This window comes from Acipenser ruthenus, chromosome 21 (genome assembly GCF_902713425.1).
Source record: "Acipenser ruthenus chromosome 21, fAciRut3.2 maternal haplotype, whole genome shotgun sequence".
NCBI lineage: Eukaryota > Metazoa > Chordata > Actinopteri > Acipenseriformes > Acipenseridae > Acipenser > Acipenser ruthenus.
The window spans coordinates 17396604-17414482 of NC_081209.1; the positions used below are offsets into that span (position 1 = coordinate 17396604).

The 17879-nt window shown below is 38.4% G+C and overlaps 1 long non-coding RNA gene across 1 annotated transcript; it reads right to left on the reverse strand.

Moving 5' to 3' along the window:
• Nucleotides 1-5696: 5696 nt before the first annotated feature.
• LOC117428062 (uncharacterized) lies at nt 5697-6757 on the reverse strand. Its single transcript, XR_004548263.2, has 3 exons — nt 6685-6757; nt 5883-6181; nt 5697-5807 (listed from the first exon to the last, which is right to left on the reverse strand). It is a non-coding gene; the product is annotated as an uncharacterized LOC117428062 (long non-coding RNA).
• Nucleotides 6758-17879: the final 11122 nt, after the last annotated feature.

The window sequence follows — 17879 nt, forward strand, 5'->3', positions numbered from 1 at the left end:
CTGCACCTGGTAGCTATTGTTAAATTAAAACCAGGTGCAGGGTATTTAAGAGAGGCAGCTAGTCTGCTCAAGGCTGCTGAGTAGAAGGAAGCAGAAGAGAGGTGCCCTGCTTCCGTGCAGTCGTAAGCGTAAGCGTAAGCATTGAACTTGTGTAGTTTTGGGGTTTTTATGACAGGTAAACGGCTTAGCCGTCCTGCGAGCTAGTCAGGGACCTGCATAAAACGTGTAGTAAGTGCTCCAAATCGGAGTTAGGTGTTTGTTTGTGTTTTGTTTATTTTTTGTGTGTTTATTAAAAATTAGCGCAACCGCGCTTAAAACTCCATTTCTTGTGTTACAATATATACAGACGTGCTCAAATTTGTTGGTACCCCTCCACAAAAAACGAAGAATGCACAATTTTCTCTGAAATAACTTGAAACTGACAAAAGTAATTGGCATCCACCATTGTTTTCCATATTTAATAGAAATCAGACTTTGCTTTAGATTTTTTATTCAACATAATATTGTAAATAATAAAACAAATGAAAATGGCATGGACAAAAATGATGGGACCGCTAACCTAATAACCTAATTTGTTGCACAACCTTTAGAGGCAATCACTGCAATCAAACGTTTTCTGTAGCTCTCAATGAGACTTCTGCACCTGTTAACAGGTAGTTTGGCCCACTCTTCCTGAGCAAACTTCTCCAGCTGTCTCAGGTTTGATGGGTGCCTTCTCCAGGCTGCAAGTTTCAACTCTTTCCATAGATGTTCGATAGGATTCAGATCAGGACTCATAGAAGGCCACTTCAGAATAGTCCAATGTTTTGTTCTTATCCATTCTTGGGTGCTTTTAGCTGTGTGTTTTGGGTCATTATCCTGTTGGAGGACCCATGACCTGCGACTGAGACAGAGCTTTCTGACACTGGGCAGTACGTTTCGCTCCAGAATGCCTTGATAGTCTTGAGATTTCATTGTGCCCTGCACAGATTCAAGGCACCCTGTGCCAGGCGCAGCAAAGCAGCCCCAAACATAACCAAGCCTCCTCCATGTTTCACTGTAGGTATGGTGTTCTTTTCTTTGAAAGCTTCATTTTTTCGTCTGTGAACATAGAGCTGATGTGACTTGCCAAAAGCTCCAGTTTTGACTCATCTGTCCAAAGGACATTCTCCCAGAAGGATTCTGGCTTGTCAATATGCATTTTAGCAAATTCCAGTCTGGCTTTTTTATGTTTTTCTTTCAAAAGTGGAGTCCTCCTGGGTCTTCTTCCATGGAGCCCACTTTTGCTCAAAAAGCGACGGATGGTGCGATCAGAAACTGACGTACCTTCATCTTGGAGTTCATCTTGTATCTTTTTGGCAGTTATTCTTGGTTCTTTTTCTACCATTCGCACTATCCTTCTATTCACTCTGGGGTCGATTTTCCTCTTGCAGCCGCGCCCAGTGAGTTTGGCTACAGTTCCATGGACCTTAAACTTCTTAATAATATTTGCAACTGTTGTCACAGGAACATCAAGCTGCTTGGAGATGGTCTTGTAGCCTTTACCTTTACCATTCTTGTCTATTATTTTCTTTCTGATCTCCTCAGACAACTCTCTCCTTTGCTTTCTCTGGTCCATGTTCAGTGTGGTGCACACAATGATACCAAACAGCACAGTGACTACTTTTCTCCATTTAAATAGGCTGAATGACTGATTACAAGATTGGAGACATGTGTGATACTAATTAAAGAAACGAATTAGTTTGAAATATCACTATAATCCAATTATTTATTATCTTTTCTAAGGGGTACCAACAAATGTGTCCAGGCCATTTTAGAATATCATTGTAGAATAAGCAATAATTCATCTCTTTTCACAGCTTCTTTGCTTTATTCTATGACATACCAAAGGCATGCAAGTATACATGATAAAATAGCTTTTAATTTCATCACTTTTCAGGAGGAATGAAGCATTATTTCAATGAGCTGTAAGGGTACCAACAAATTTGAGCACGTCTGTATATATATATATATATATATATATATATATATATATATATATATATATATATATATATAACACTATTTGGTTGTGGATTCACAAGGTCCATTGTGTACATTATGTGTAAATTGTTTTATTGGAAACCATGGAAACCTAATACTTAAAACTTCTATTTTTTCTTTTGTCATTTCAGGCACATTGATTCAAATCACAAGCTTATTTCATGGAGATTTGTGTACCGTGGATGCATTGATGGTTACAGTAGAATGATTATATACCTGACATGCTGTACAAACAATTGTGCAGCTACTGTTTTGAATTTCTTTGAAGAGGGTGTATCAAGGTATGGGTTACCACTGAGAGTTAGAGGGGATCGAGGTGGTGAAAACATTGATGTTGCTAGATACATGATTATGAGCCGTGGCAGAAACAGAGGAAGTTTTATTGCAGGCAGAAGTGTTCACAACCAGAGAGTAGAGCGTCTTTGGGGTGAAGTGAACAGAGTGGTTTCTGAGTTTTATAGGCAATTGTTTATGTACATGGAAAACATTGGAATTTTAGATTCTACAAATGAAGTTGATTTATGTGCATTACACTTTGATTACATTGCAAGAATAGGAAATTCTGTGCAAGAATTCACTCGCCAGTGGAATTACCATCGACTTAGCACTGTTCAGTCAATGTCTCCCTTAGCATTATGGCATTCTGGAATACTTTCAGATCTTACTACAGTAAATTCACAAGATCTTCTGAGTGGCTTAGATAATTATGGAATTGACCATGCAGGCCCAATTACAGCAAATGAGACAGACACATACATTCATGTTCCACATAATACAATACAAATGAGCGCTGAAAACCACAGGGAGCTTCTATCTCTTTGTGATCCATTATCAGATGATGACAATAGTGGTATTAATCATTATTTATTTGTTTTAGATTATGTGATAAACAATGTTAGATAGTGTTGTATACAAATAATTACGTTCCAACTCAATTAATTGCAAAAACGGTGTTGTTGTATCACTCCCGATGCTACATATGTCGGAGGATAGACTCATCCCCGTCCCTTTTAAGTTGGGTTAGTAGCCTGTCCAGGTCAAAAGCTTCAATCCCCATAGTTCCTAGCAAACCTCCTTTGTTTGTCCTCTTTCTTTCTTCTTCCTTTTTCCAATAACAATTCCTTTCTGTTATCTTCAACTCCATCTCTGCCACATCTCTCTCCTCTACTGCTGATCACAACCATCTGCTAATGCTGTGCATGCAAACCTTTCCTCTAGTCTTATTCTTCTTGATTTTTCGCCAGCCTTCAACACCGTGGATCATTCTGTCCTCTCTACCACTCTGTCTAATCTTGGTATTTCTGGTACACCTTTATCTTGGATTCAATCTTACCTCTGTTAACGTACTACTGTGTTTTCTCTTTTCTCTTCTTGCCCCCCCCCCTCTCCTTCACTGGAACAGGCTCCCCCTTAATATTAAGCAGTCTCCTAACCCAATGACATTCCGTTCCTCCCTCAAACCCACCTATTTTCTGTGGCCTACCCTAATTCACCTCCGAATCCTTCCATACCATCTTTCCAATTAGATTTGTTTTTGTCTTTTTGTTTGTCTATTGTCCTCTCCTGCCCTTCCCAGCAATTCATTTATTTACATATTTGTCAGTTTCCTTTGTTTAATACAATTTTCATTTATCCTATACTGTACTGTTACACTTTGTAAAGCACTTTGATAAAAGCGCTATATAAATATCAATAAATAAATAAATACATCATTGGCCCACTAAAGTAATTTAGAGCACACCCCTGCTTGTCAGTTTTTTTTTCAAAACCATTATTAAACATTCAATTTTGTGTTATGACTAATAATAAAAAGTAGTGCTGAGCCAAATATATTTAATACATATAATATTTAATATTAATAAATTTGCATTTGCCATGGAAATAATACATGATCAAATCACTTGCCCATTTAGTTTTTGTTGTTTGAAACTGATAAATTGGTTAAAGCAGTGTTTCACAATTCTTTTCTATACCTGTAACTTCAAATTCACTTTAAGAGCTCCAAAGAAAAGAAAAAGCTCAGATTAGGTAAAGTATTAGTTAAATGAAGGGTGCAATTAAATCATTGAGTTGGGGGAAAAAAAACAGAACACACAGATCTCCCCAGGACCAGGAAAAACAAGAAATCCCAATATTATCAAATGTCTTGGCTGTGAGGGTGTCTTCTGTGTAGCACATGACATGCTTGAATGCATTGGGATACTTGGTCATAGCATCCAGTACACCTAGAGTTTTCAGCCCTTCCTTTAATCTGAAAAAGAATGGACATTTTAAGAATTAAAAACAGGGCCTGATTCAGCTTACCATGTGCTATCTGCTCCATGCTCTATCTGCTTTTTAACACATGGACTATATACCGGGGACAAATGCCATTGAAATGTATGCAAATGACACCACGAGGGAGGTATTTAATATTCAGAAGGGTGCTTCCTTCCACAGTTGCCTTACTGTGTGTTAAAAATAACAATTACTAAAACAATCATTTCGTACAAAATCACAAGATAAAAAGAGCAGACCACTGTAGTGAAGTCTGTGGGAAATATGGATATCGTACAGTGCCAGAGAACAAAGAGCCCAACCATAAACCGAGCCTGAACAAGCACATTGTTTTTAATGACCCCACTACAGCCCTCTTAAAAATGAAAAATAAACATCAAAATGAATTAATTAAAAACCAATTACCTTTCATTTATAATGCAAAGCAAAGTTAACCAACAAACATAAAATCTACATTGCAGCTTTGCATTGTTTAATAAGAATTAAAAGCAGGGCCAAACGCAGGGCATGGCCGAGCAGAGCGGGGCAGAACAGAGCCACGTAGGGGGCCAAGTGCACATGGCTGGGGATGGCCGAGCAGGACAGGGCAGGGCCGAGCAGAATGAGTGTACCTCTCAAATGCTGCCCGTGCTCTTCCAAAAATGTACCAATGTGCAGTTTCTTCAGCAACCTTGCGATAATCATCAGCATTACGGATAACTTTGTGTGTTCCAGCCAGCTGCATCAGAGTTTGGATTGGTTCAAATAAGTTTGCTGTGTTTGAATGTTCTTCCTGGTAAGTTAGAAGCTGTAAAAAATAAAAATGCAATTTGTCTTTATAAATCTTTCATATTACATTTTGCAAAGAAAAGACTACTTATATTAATTTCCAGGCAATCTGTTATGGAGTGAGATTACTGTCAAATATTTTGTACTATTTACAAGAATAAAAAAAAATATGACTATGAATCAAAAAAGCTATGAGTTGGATGGAGTGTGATATCACTGTCAAAAATACATCACAGAAGTCACAGATTGTTAATGGTGGGAACAATTGATTAGGACTTCTGAGCATATAATCTCCATCCAAAATGTAGCTTTTTTTTTTTTACTCACACTCCTGTTTTTTTTTTTTTGTGGTCATATTTACGATTCATAGTCATATTTTTTTATTCATAATGGTAAATACAAGTACATACTATTTTACAGTAATGTCACTCCATACCTGTGCAATATAACGTGAATAATTGTTCTAATCAATAGATACATTGATGAATAAGATTAGAAAAAGCTGTAAATATGATGGTAGATTTTAGACTTTTGCAAACACAATTGGCAAATATTTACCTTCTCCAGATTGTTCCTTATGTCCATATCAGGGATATCTTGCACTGCCACAAATGTGAACTCTGGTGTACTTGAAAGCGCCTCCAAAAGTACTGGTGATAAGAACTGTGGGCCAGGTCCTCCATGAACCAGTGATGTTGCAATAGTCATACCCGCATAAAAATAGTCATCCGAGACCATCACTGAAATAAAGAATGTTAGACTTAGACAGACAGAAAACGTAATGATAAAGAATTAAAAAAGCATAAATTCATTACATCCACTAATGTAGTTTAGGAACTTGGCATGGTCTGGTCCTACAAAGAGGCTTCCTTGGTGCAAGGACTCCATTAGCATGGTTAAAAATTCTCTCCTTGGTCCTCCGAGGTCGACGGCTCCTTCGCTCACTCCTATATCGTCCATAAATTTCACCGAAAGCCTTTTGCAAGGTAAGAAAGTTTTTTTTTTAAAGCCTCGTTTCGCTCCTTCCCATAGGTGATTCCGGCTGATATTAAACAGGGAAACATTTTCTGTATCAATCTGGGAGGCCAGCTCACAGAGAATATCCCCAATGTCTCTGGTGAAATAAGAAGAAATATTAAAAGAAAATAATTATTTATTTTTAGCAGATATTGTATCAAATATCTTGTCAGAAACACTTGACTGTGATACTATAAATGTAAAAATCAAAGAAATATCTGACAAATAAAACTACATTGAACTCATAAGAATATATACCTATACATCAAACTAAATATAAAATATTTATATATATATATAAAAGGAAAGATAATAAAAAGTTGTCTTTAATTTTAAATGGTTTACAGATAAAAGCTACAATGGTCCCCCTTTTAACAGTTAAAATCTGAATGTATTACAAGTAGGGCCTTGCGTTTTTTTGCAACCTGCACCGCAAGATGCCGATACAGTGTCCTCATGAAACTACCAATTAAGCAATTATTAACACTCACCCCATTGTGTTACTTTAATCAACTGAAACACGGTTTAAAAAAACAAGTAGAGAAAAACACAGGGCACTAATTATAAGGAAGGAAGTATGAAACACAAATGCAACTTTACCGTTCATGGTGGGATGTTTCAATACCAGTGGAAAGGGGTATTGGATCTTCAAAGCTTTCGCTGAGCTCTTCATTAACAAATAAAGCAGCATACTGCCATTCACTAGAAAATAGATTTGATAGGAGTCCAGGTATTGTGGCACCGATTTCACAGCATGACCTGCAAATCTGTTGCTATTCAAGAAAGACTATGACCTGTTGTGATATACTAATAGCTAAAGTCTTAATATTTGTAAAAATAAAAAACTAGCATTTTTATTTATCATACAACTGGGACATAATACACAATCTGGATCAAATAAAGTGTAAGCACATTACTATAGGTGTGATTTCTTGCCTTGGACAATCAAGAACCCTGGAAACTGTGGCATTTTCTTCTTCTGTTATGATAAGAGGCCCATCTGAACCTGCTGTCGAATACGGAGCATCTATGAGTTCTGAAGGAGCATCCTCAATGACCTGAAGAACTGTTACATTCAGGCTGTTCATTGGTGGACTGGAATCAGTCAAATCTATTTCAATATCATCATCATCATTATTTGACAGAGTACCTCTGTTCTTCTGCAAAAAAAAAAACTCCTGTAGTGAATTAAGTTTAGAAAACTAAAGTGCCTGAATGAGTTGCTTTTAAAAATAAATACAGTAAGACTGTGAATGAATGACTACAATCTTTAACAATCGCTATTTCTATATACTGTACATTCGAACAAATAGAAACATTGCATTTGCAGGAACGACCAGCAGTTGTAAAGATGGACGAAGGTACACAGTTTTGTCCTTGAAAATTTTATTTAGTAACAGTCCATTCATCTTTTGGTCTCGCTCCAGACTTGGCTTTATTAATTTGTTGTGGAGTGTCACCATTATTTCAAATCTACAAGAATAGAGAATGCAAGCTAAAATATATCATGGTCTTAGGAAACCGAATACATCATAAGCTAAAGCACACTTCTTCAAAATGCAACATTATAATATATATTTAAATCTTAACTACCAATTATCATTATATTAACACAAATGATAAAGTGCTTATGTTACAAAGACTGCCTTCCTTTACTCACTGAATGTTTTCTGTCAGGTTTCTTTCAAAGACTGTGTGCAAGTGGTTTTGCACCTCATGTGGCTCCCACTCCTTCATAAATCTCACACCTAAAACCAGATGCCCTTGCTCTGCCAGGTATAAGCATATTTTGCCTTTCGGGATGTCTGTGTCATTGGGACCCGTTAGTAGACAAACATCTTTGTGGAAAGGGCCACAAACATTTCTGGGTCTCTTTCTATGCAAAATATATATATTTAAAAATGTTATGACCACTGCATTCATTATATTACTCAGGACTAACTAGCCTTAAAATAGGATTTTCTACTCAAAATAGTATATTGTTTAGTATAATTCATGATATACCTATAAGGAAAGAGCAGCAGTGTGGAGTAGTGGTTAGGGCTCTGGGCTCTGGACTCTTGACCGGAGGGTCGTGGGTTCAATCCCCGGTGGGGACACTGCTGCTGTACCCTTGAGCAAGGTACTTTACCTAGATTGCTCCAGTAAAAACCCAACTGTATAAATGGGTAATTGTATTTAAAAATGATGTGATATCTTGTAACAATTGTAAGTTGCCCTGGATAAGGACGTCAGCTAAGAAATTAATAATTAATTAAAATATATACAGTAAAAGCAAAACATCAACCCAGTAGATTTAACATATATCACTTAATGGCAACTCATTTATTTCTCATCTGTTCCTAAAGCAAACTGACATGCAGTTGTACAAACTACAATGATATGACAATGCCCATAAATTACTTCCATGAGCAGATTTTAAAATTTTTTGCATTGCAGGAAATGAAGATCTGGTTACATTTGCCTCATATTCACTTAATATTAATATAGCCTAAATTACACCCCCCCCAAAAATAGGCCCATAAACCATACATTTAGTTCCACATTTCAATATGTATACATATACATTATAATAGTCATATTTACTGTATTATACAACCAAAAGATAAATATTGTATAATTCACTGCTGTAGTACTGGGTAATTGTATGTGAAAATAATATAATAATTATAAGTCGCCCTGGACAAGGGTGTCTGCAAAGAAATAGAAGAAGAAGAAGAAGAAGAAGAAGAAGAAGAAGAAGAAGAAGAAGAAGAAGAAGAAGAATGCAAACGCAATATTTTGAACATAATGTAACTAATACCCAAAATATTTGCTTTCATGGAGGGCTTTTTTTTGGGGGGGGGGTTTGCAGTTAGCAGTTGAATTAAATTGAACAGCAGGCCTCATTATTAGAAATTAACTTACTAAAAGCTTTACAATTGTTGGTGCCATTGTAATCCTACCTTCCGTTTGTAATATGTAAATACAGCTACTAAAATACAAATACAGCTCGGAAATAATAAATACAAATAAAAGAAAGAATAATAGGGCTACATTTGTTCTTATTATTTAGTACTAGAAGATGCCCTTACCCAGGGCGACTACAAAGCAAAGATAATGGGTATTAATTACTTTATTACTACTGTGTCCAAAACATTGCATTTCTACATTATTCTGTGTAATACGGGATGTTAAATCGGTTCTTTTACATCGTTTATTTTATTTATTTATTTTATTTTATTTATCTTTTTGCATATACTAATGAGTAGACTTTCACTAGAGTAGAAGTATTAATCATGAGTTGGAGGTATGTATTTCTGAATCAAATTAAAATAGTCCTTAGCAGCATAACCTAAGAAATGAATTGCATATATGTTTTCAGAAATAATAATAATTACCTGGCCCTTCTATTTAAAATCCCTGGAACTGCTCCGGCTCTGATAAAGTTTCTTTGCATATTGAATGCAGGGGAATTATTTTGAGCGGGACGATCAGCGACCGCATTCCGCCCTTGAAACAATTGACAAACTTCTTCATCAATAGTTGATGTCTCCTGTCTTGTAGTAGGCATACGATTGTTTTCACCATTCAGGGCACTTTCCAGAAGTTGAAGGATTTCCGGGTTGTTAATTATTTCTTCGGCGATTCCCCGGGCTACATTACTATTCGAATGTGAAGACATGTCTAGCTCCTTAGTTTTTTTTATCGCCTCCTCTGGCAAAATATGTTTGTGTGACGACAAAAGTAACCCCTCCCCTCTAGCAGCATAGCCTGCTGATTCCCTGCGCGCAGAAACGTGATTCCCTGCGCGCAGAAACGTGATTCCCTGCGCGCAGAAACCTGATTCCCTGCGCGCAGAAACGTGATTCCCTGCGCGCAGAAACCTGATTCCCTGCGCGCAGAAACGTGATTCCCTGCGCGCAGAAACCTGATTCCCTGCGCGTGGAAAGGTGACCCTTCACTCGCCGTTTTTGACAGACTTTTGTCCGGAACGGCCCCTCATACACATACACACACAGCAATCACTACCCCCAAACTTCATTATTAGATACAGCCTCATAAATATAAAACTACCCAATTACATTTATGTATTTAATTAAAATGCTGGGGCTTTCAAAGTAGTTTAAACTTGTTTAGACTTGTTTATTTTGTCTCTGTACCACAGACGTAACAACACAATGAGAATATTAGCATACAAACACTTGGTGGTGAGGGGGGTGTAAGGACAGTATGGCCTGGTTGATGTAAACAATAGATACGTTAAAACCATTTCTAAGCACAAGCTCCCTGGAAAAGTTACCCCATTGTTTTTTTGTAATTAAATAAAACATAAAATTATCTCCCTGGAAAAAGCAGCCGCGCTCTGTTCAGCAAATAAAACGTAAAAAATATATTATTATTTATTTCTTAGCAGACGCCCTTACCCAAGGGTGACTGTGGAAGGGTGAGGGTATCCACTGACACAGGAGACAGAAGATTTTATTTGGAAACACCGCACAGGTGCCCAGATTTATTTATTTTTCTTATTACTTGTTTTATTTACTTTAGCCCGCAGAGGGCGCTGTTGTCCGTGGTCTGGATACTGCCGACAGTAAACCAGGAGCACGGGGTTACCAACACAGGTATCCCAGTCCGTGCACCTTCAAGTGCTCAAAAATAATAATGAAAAGGCGAAAGAAAAGGGGAAAATAAAACACAGTAATAAAACTACAAACAAAAGTGCTGCTTATGCAGTGCCCCCACTGCCGCTAAGCCGGTCAGCACGGGTCTCCGTCCTACACTCCGCTGTGCTTATACACTGGGGTTGGCCAGGGTTCCCCGTATATCTATACACGACCCCTCGGGTACGTAATTATTTCTTTTAATTTTTTTTAAATTATTTTTACAGAAGGCTGTCCCCTCAGTCGGGCTTGCCTGCTCCTTATTTCACGCTGGCCTCTTCCTCCAGCGACACTGTACTTTCCCCAACCCGGCCACCCGAGTGCATCACCAAGCCAGTTCTTATGGGCCGAGCAGTCTCCCAAGGCCCGCCCCTCAGCCACTTAGAGAGAGGGAAAGCACACACACCCTCTTCCCTACCTCTCCGTGTCATCGCCATGGCCGACAGGCGGATCCCACGAGACTGCTGCCCTCTACCTGCAGTAATACGGATGTGCCAGACAGTCAGTCCAGATCTCCCCTGTTACAGTGACTTACAGTTGTATACAAAAAATACATATCAAGAAGTACAGTATATATCCCTTATGTAGGTTACATTCATGAAACATACATAAACATACAAACGTTCGAAATATACACGTCAATTTCACATGTATTACATACATTCTAACTAGTCATATATTTAAAAAACAGCTTTTTTTTAAAAAAAACTACATCCTTAATGATAACATCTTTACCGCGTCTCTCGATTCATCTGAAAGCATGGCCCCCATACTAGCGCCCCCTCTGCCCAAGCCGATTCAAAATTATCTCTTTCACCGAAACCTGTAGGAAACCTGATTCAAAACCTGCTGCAGGGTCCGGGTGTACCTTCCTGATATGAATCATTTTGCTCTGGAAAATGGTTTTAACGTATCTATTGTTTACATCAACCAGGCCATACTGTCCTTACACCCCCCTCACCACCAAGTGTTTGTATGCTAATATTCTCATTCTCTGTATGGTAATAACCCCTGGTTATTGTTACGGTGGGTCTCAAACATAGTCAAAAAATAATGCATTACAATGCAACTTGCTTTCTCTTCTTTTTTTCTTTCTGTCTTTTCTTTGTAATAGTCTATAAAATAAGGGTACAACAGATACCATTTTTAGGGAGGGCTATTTTTGACGGCTGTCCGGTAAAAAGGGACGGGTCACGAATCACTCAAAAGCATGGGAAAAAGGGGGTGAGGCTTTAGAGCCATAAATCACTCAAAGCGTGGGAAAGGGGGCGAGGCTTTAGAGCCATAAATCACTCAGAGTGTGGGGGGAAAAGGGGAGAGGCTTAAGGGTCATAAATCACTCAGAGTGTGGGGGGAAAAGGGGAGAGGCTTAAGGGTCATAAATCAATCATAGTGTGGGGAAAAGGAGAGGGGCTTAAGGGTCATAAATCAATCAAAGTGTGGGAAAAGGGGGAGGGGCTTAAGGGTCATAAATCAATCAAAGCGTGGGGAAAGGGGGAGGAGCTTAAGGGTCATAAATCACTCAGAGGCGTGAAAAGGGGCGGGGCTCATAAATCAATCAATAGGGGTTGGGCTTAGGGTCATGAATCTATCAAAAGGGGCGGGGCTTAGAAAAGTGACAGACGCTGTCGTGCCTTTACTACTCACTCGACACCTGGGACTATATGATCCATCGATCCAGAATCAATACTTCCTTTTTATCCCTGGGAGTCACAGCTGTTTCTCTCAGTCTGTGAAACGTCGTGTTTCTAGGAATTCAGCAGAGGATTCCAAAGCCATATTGGGTCCTCAAGGTGCCCTACCCTGTCCCAGTACTAACTGGACACTCACACACAAACAATAATGTACCCCTTATGGCTGTGGGACAGCAGGCAGGACCCGGACATGAAGTATCAGCTGGCCGTAGGGGCTGCATATCATCAATGAGGAAGATTTACTTTTCAGACACTGGACTTAGTTCAATAACTTTATTGCAACAAATACCATCTGGTTGTTGATCCCAACAATGTGGTTAGAATGGTTATGGTAGTTTCAGGGGATTACTGATCTAGAGCAGCAACATTCCTTCTGTATACACTCACAAGACATGAAGGGTTGGGCTGCAATATAACATGATGGATTGAAAAAGTATTTCATCTGAGTCATGACCCTGTATGCCCTCCTGATGAACCTGGGCTCTTCCATTGCAGAACTTCCTTCCAACTACAGTAATTCCTTCATTATTTCATTCACCTTGGTGAAGATCAATGAGAGATTTGTTATTTGAAATGTTCTAGTCTGAAAAATATGAGAAAATAATTACAGTACCAAATCATACTGTAACAATAAATCTGTAACAAAAGGCAATTGTAAAAGCCTACATTAACTCTCTGCATGTACCTTACCTTTATACTCTAAAATGTGTATCAATAAATGTATGCTACTTTTATCAGGGATGTGATGTGCTGTACAATCTCTGTTTATAATATCCCCAAAAGGAGTCATTTCAAGAGAACATTATATTTGATTAAAAACTTTATAACAAAAGTCTGACAGCTCTTTTCGTAAATAAGAGAAGTTGCTGTAGCTATTCTGTGTTCACAGGCAGCTCAAGTGTTAATCCTACATTTATCAGGACTTATTACTTGTGAAATTAGCATGTGAAAGTGTCTACATATGAAACATAAGAATAATGCAATTCCAGCATCTGGATTAGTTATTGCTTGAATCCAGTAGTTGAGCCCTCGACGTAGAATAGTTTTCCAAATGTGTAACTTACCTCTTACACATACATTGCTAATTCAAATGAATCCATGTCTAGTGTCTCGTTGGTATTACTCTGTCTGCAAACCACTCCCACAATGTTTTAGAAAACAAATAGTTTACATTTTGCAGCTGCTAGTTCAATTTTTAAGACCATGTTATTTTCTGCATAGAGCCTGTGCTGGTTATTTTTCTGCAGTATTGTGAAAGGGTTGTGTGTACCAAACAAGGTAAAGCAATGTGGGCCCAGCCTGGTCTCCCTGCTTCGGCTATCCGCCCCCCTTCAACATTCAAAGTTCCGGTGCTCGTCCTGTATTTTCCCAACCTCGCTTCTCTCATGCTACCCCTCTGCTATGCACCCTGCACTGGCTACCTATCTCTGCTCGCATTCAATTCAAGACCCTTGTTCTTGCCAACCGCCCCCTGCTGTCCCTCGTTTCTCCCTCCACCCCCACCCTCCACCCCCTCTCCCCTCTCATGCCTTCCCTCCACTCTCCATCCTCCTGTGCCTGCTCCTTCTCTTCCCTAGCCCCCCTGTGGTGGAACCAGCTACCGGACAACGTCAGGACTGCTCTGCCTCGCACTGCCTTCCACCTCCTCCTCAAGACCCCCCTGTTAAGATGCCCTTGTAGTCTCTTGATCTACCGCTCCTACACTGCACTGGACTTGCCTAACCTATACCATGTTATTGGATCCTCAGTTAATGTATTATTGCACTACTATGTCATTGTAGTTATAACTTGTTGTAATCCTAAACTGTTGCATCCTATTTCATATTATATTCTAGAAGTATTATTGCATTTACTGTAAACAATACTGGATTTAAATAGTCATCTTGCATTGTACCCCCGTACTGCCCTGTAATACCTGTAAGTCGCCTTGGAGAAAGGCATCTGCCAAATAAATAAATAATAATAAAAAAAGGTAAAAATACACCTGCAGGTGAGGAAGGCAATAATAGGAATAAGTCCCGTGCCATGCTTTGCGTCGACCTGCTGCTCACTTAGATAGATAGATAGATATGTATGTATTCTGGTATATACAGTGGGATTTTCCGATCACAGAATTTGCAGCACAATTGAGGTTGCCATGATGTGCGATTTGTTAACCGGGTATTGTGTGTTTTGAACGCTAGAGGGCGCTATGTGGCCAGAAACTGGACTTTCAAGGATTTTTATTTAAATGCATCTGCTCACCAGCAGCTGTCGCAAACTGAAGCCTCGGCCTTTCCTGTCATCTTTCTGCTACCACAAGTAAAGTCCTATAAATAATGTGACGGTCACGGTTTATAAAGCTGTGCGGAGACAGATAAAAAGCATAATCACTAAACAACAAACTCTGCATACCAATTAAAACAATACCGTGATATAATAGGATGTTAAACTAGTTGTGTCCCTATTGTTGTGCTGAATTAAAAGAGTATTTTCTGTCAACACATTTAAAACACTGACAGTAATTGCAGGAGGAATCATTTCCCAACGCAAGCGAAAACGTGCACGATACTGTAGCCAGCTGCAAATTTAAACCTGCTTACATTTCTTTTATGTAAAACACAATTACCCCAAACCATATCTGCCATACATCAAGAATGCGTTAAATACAGAATAAAGTGTTATTTTACAAGAACTCTGCGTATGTAATCAGCTACCAGGCCTGGGCTCAATTCCAATTGTAATTGTGTAATTTGTAATTATTTGTAATTGAACCTCAGCACACCCGCGTAATTGTGTTTGTAATTACAATACTTGATTAATTACAGTTTAATTACACGCCTTTCTAAGCTTAATCATTCACAGTCTCATGTTGTGTTTTTTTCACTGAGCAAACATTCTTGTCGTATTTTCAACCACTTTTAGTGACTCAATTTGTTTGGAAAGAAAACGTTATATAGTATGCTTCCGCATTTGCACCTGTAATTACTGCTTAGTAGAACATGTGTAGCTATTTATGTACGCTTTCTAATGTAAGTGTAATTACTGCAGCATACATAGCATTGTAACTGTAATTGTAATTTCAGGAAATAATTCTGCTGTCATTTGTAATTGTAATTGTAATTAAAATTGACCCCAGGTCTGCTACAGGCCACAAGCCGTTTTTTAAATAATTATACATTATTCGTGAACTGTCATAAAGTAAACAGAATCGTATGCATTTAAAATGTTTGATCAATTTCCTTTGATGTTTTTTTCTTTTTTTTTTTTTTTTTTTTTTTTATAATTAAAATCTCGATATATCAATCTGGTCACCAATGGCCACCTTTGAGCACACCGGTCTTTTGTCCTGAATGTAGCCATCAGCAGTTTCTAAAACGGGTACAGCGTGGTTGTGTTGGACCTAACAAAGCGACCCACATGAAAAAAAAAAAAAAAATAGACAAATAACAATTATACACACTTTAAAATAGGGGCAATAAGCAATAAAGTAAACAACGGTACAGTAATTGCATACACCAGCGTGTATTAAAATACAATAAAACTGTTTTGTTTGTGTTGACTATGAGTGCCACTCAGCAAGCGTGCCAGCCTGTCCTGCTGAGATCAGCTGATGACTGGGGGTGAGAGTAAACGAAGGCTGGGCATTTAAAATTTAAAGGTACGGAGCGGCATTATTGCAGGGAAACTCATTTCAAACCTCAAATGTACATACCAATGTGTATAGTTTAACTTTACAGAAAAAAAAGGAATGCATTCAAGCTGCAGTATGCAAATAAATAAGTACATACAAAAGTACATACATGTGCATATCTACAAAAATAAACGAACACAATTATTCAGCAAAAAAGATGTTCTTCAAACCATTTTGTAGTCTGTACAGCCAAAGCATACAAACAGTTTTGCACAGGTGGATAGATACATTCAATACAAATTCTTACAGTTCAATGTTATTTGTGCTAAATAACATTCATGTGTTCTCTGTAGACATTACATTATGTAAAAATATAAATCTGTGCAGTAGGCCTATACAATATACAATACAGTAGTACAATGAAATAGCTCAATGTTTAGAAACAATGACCGAACATCTTAAAATGTGCTGCTTGGTAGATCATTATTCTTAGTTCTCTAGAAAGTTTCATCCAACATAAACGTATTTTACACACAGGGACACAAACGGGGATTATAATTCAAACTAATTTTAGGAATGTAAAGAATATAATCAGTTACAAACCCTTTGTTAATGAATACAGGGGGCATATGGAGGATATTTTAAAATTAAGTGTAAATCAAAATACTTAGGAGCTGATGTAAGGATACGTGCAAAGGGATTTGCATGGTGTATGTAAAGAATAGTTTTCCCCTGCACCCGGTATAAAATTAGCACTTTGCCATCATTAATCATTTAAATGATATTGAAATGTATTCAAATGAGGAAAAGAGCATGGAATTGGGCGGGGATCGGGAATAATAAGCGGGTGCAAACATTATAATGAGATTTAAGGATTTTGCCTTGCACTTGGGCAATTGCAAGACGAAGAAGACCCCGCATATTCAAACCCAGGGTCACTTTGTTTGGGATGGATTGTCCTCTCTGCTTGCCTCTCCAGCGGTGTCCGCTGTGATGTGGATGGCATTCCTCCTCCTGTTCCTGCTGCAGGTCTGTGCTGCATTCAGAGTTTTGTTTTTGTGTGCCGCCGCAGGTCCTGCCACCTTTTCATCACCTGGTTGACTGTCATTCTGGTAACACCCACAGCATTGACTTTCTCCACTATAGAGGACCATATGGCCTCTTTAGTAGCATAACTGATGTAGGCTGAGGCTTTTCCAAATAACAATTTCATGCTGAGTGACCTCAGCCGTAAGGCCTCTCCTCCTCAGAAAACTTTTCTTTTCTTTTCCATGCACCAAAAGGACTTTGCTGCCCTTTATGACATTTTTTTTTGTTTGGTTTGATTTTCGTGCTCCACAAATCTCATACAGCGCTGACTGCTCTCTGTACTCCTAACTCACCTCACCTCTGGGCTGTAAGTGTGGCTGATAAATACCCCGATGCACAGGCGGTGCTCATTGTACCCTCACTATCATGATTGCAGCTCATTCATTATTTGTGTGGGTTGAGTATTTTGCATTGCTCTTAAGCTTACATAGGCTGCATTGCAAAATAATTGCTTGGCTGCTAAGCAATTTGGATTTCGCAGCTACAATTGTTTGCACTACACCTATCCGTACATCAGCCCCCTTAATGTATATATATATATATATATATATATATATATATATTAAAAAAAACTGCACATTAGAATTAACCCTTTAAGGTACAAGGGACATGTGTCCCACATATAAAATGGTGCTGACTTTTAATTCTGCAACGAGGTGTACGAAACAGGGTTTAAAATTTACTGACAGGTTGGGATCGTCCAAATTGTCAGTTGCCTCGTGATACTTGAGTCCCTCTCAAATGTATTTTAAGAAA